Genomic DNA, 2,184 nt, shown 5'->3' on the forward strand with positions numbered 1-2,184 from the left:
TTAGTCAGGAAGAGAAAGACCAATGTGATTTCACTCGTGAAATACAAAAAACCAAAACAAAACAAAACAAAGGAACAAACAAAACTAAACCAAAATAAAACCTAGAAATCTGACTGTAGAATTGAAGTTACTGTGGGAGTGGAGAGCAAAAGGGTTGAGGTCCAGTGAGCTCTGGTGATGGCTGTGATATGGTGACACATGTCTCAAAGTCCTTATGAGTTTGCTAACCTTATTGTCTCAGTAAGAAATAATGCATTCATAATTTTGGAACTCTGATTTGAGATAATTTATTTGACCTTAGTTTTCACTTCTGTGAAAGTAGGGGGCCGTGCTAGTTCTGAACGCTCTAAAAGTTCAGCCAGTGTTTAAAGCTAGCTTTATGAAATCTAATCTGTAGAATCATCTGTGGATCAGCGGTAAACTAATTAAAGCTCATTGGTAACAATAGGCAGTCCAGTACACGAATTCTTTCTCTATATTCATGTCAGAACTTTGCAGAATCCTTAGCTTGGAAGAATTGTGATAATGAGGTTTTACGTTTTGCTTTCTGAGGTCCACTAGTGTTTCTACTACTTTTTTTTTTTTAAGTTTTATTTATTTATGCATACAGAACTAGGGTGTAGGCCATAGGTGCAGGGGCGGTGAGAGGCTTCACCAGAGACAAAGTGGAGAGCAGAACAGGCTGACTGACGAAGTACACTGCTGGGGGGGGGCAGCGGGTGAGTCAGGAGAGGTCTGCCGCGCCACGTGGTCACCTCTTGGGCGGGGGTCAAACTCATGCTGAAGCGATTTTAGCTGCTCAGTGCTCTGCTTTAACTCGCTGCGCCACCAGGGAAGGTCGTGTTTCTACTACTTTTAGAGATCCCATGGTGGTTTTTTTTTTTTTTGATTAGGAGATGTTATAATTCATCTGGACAGTAATTTTTCAGTAAGTTTTAATGGATGTGAGTTTATTCCAAAATTTCCTTTTTCTTTCTGTGCCATTTGTCAAGCATGATAGATTTCTTAAGATGTGGTAATATTGTCTTCTTTGGGGTTTGTGTCCTGTCTTATCTGTTTTATATAAGTTGAAGGAAAACAAATAAGTACACTAAATGTCTCTATAAATAGTTGTGGTTTAGCATACTTAGGAATCAGTAGTTTTACATGAACTACACTAGAGATGAAAGAGTGTGTCTTGTAGATTTGACAGTTTATATTTTACTCCTTTACGAGTAGATATGTCTTACCTACCATTACTGAAGTGCTAACAGGTGTACTTGACTTACGGTGCTGACAGGTGTATATTACTTACAGTTAAGTGTAAAGTTGGCTATGGTCTATAACTCAGCTTACTGTCTCACTCTGTTCTTTATTCCTGCATAATTGTTAATTTTGTACTTTTTTTCCTGTGCTACATATGTTGGAGACTGGATAAAATAAGATGTCATTTAGTTAAAATATGGAATATTTTAATTATGGTCTACAACTTTAGAGACTTATCTCAGCCCCCATGTTAGCAGTAGTATTCCTTAACATGGGAATCTAGAGGGAGGATGGAGGAGGCTGAGGCAGGAGCAGCCGCGGAAGCTGGGTGGAAGCTGGCCCCTGTGTGTGGCAGGAGTGGAGTCGGGGTAGCAGAGGTCAGGGGGTCTGTGGGGCACTTCCGAGAAACCCTTGTGGGTATGGATTTTATTCAGAATTTAAGGGAAATCTGTTGTGGAATGTTGAGCATGGATTTCCAAGATCTGATTGAGGTCTTAAAGACCACTGTGTGGAAAACAGACCATAAGGCAAGCGGAATGAAGGCAGAGAAACCAGCTTGAAGAAGCTCAGGCTGTAGTCTGGGCAAGACAATGGTCCTCGGAGGTGGACTGAAGAGCCCAGAAGCTGAGTGATGGATGATGTCACATCTCTGCTCATAAATCCTCCAGCAGGGTGACATGCTGGACACTCACTAGCTCATTCACTTAGAATGAGAAATGTATTTCATAGGTAGAATAGCTGGGCTGTAGGTCAGAGGTGCAGGGGGTTGAGAGGCTTCCCAGAGAGTAGGGAAGAGAGCAGGTGGATTTACTGAAATACATTACTAAGGGGAGCAGCTGGCAAGCAGGAGAGGTCTGCTGCACTGTACTTGGGTCAGCTCCCTGGCTGGGGATTCTTTGGCAGGAGAGAGCTGAGTCTTAACTCCTAGGCCACCAGGGA

The 2,184-nt window shown here is 42.2% G+C and overlaps 1 protein-coding gene across 1 annotated transcript in view; it reads left to right on the top strand.

Moving 5' to 3' along the window:
- Window positions 1–2,184, top strand: part of FARSB (phenylalanyl-tRNA synthetase, beta subunit) — a 63,962-nt gene that overhangs the window by 26,281 nt on the left and 35,497 nt on the right. The gene's annotated exons all lie outside the window — the stretch shown is intronic.

This window comes from Condylura cristata, unplaced genomic scaffold (assembly GCF_000260355.1).
Source record: "Condylura cristata isolate star-nosed mole 26May11 unplaced genomic scaffold, ConCri1.0 scaffold00002, whole genome shotgun sequence".
In the NCBI taxonomy this organism is placed as follows: domain Eukaryota; kingdom Metazoa; phylum Chordata; class Mammalia; order Eulipotyphla; family Talpidae; genus Condylura; species Condylura cristata.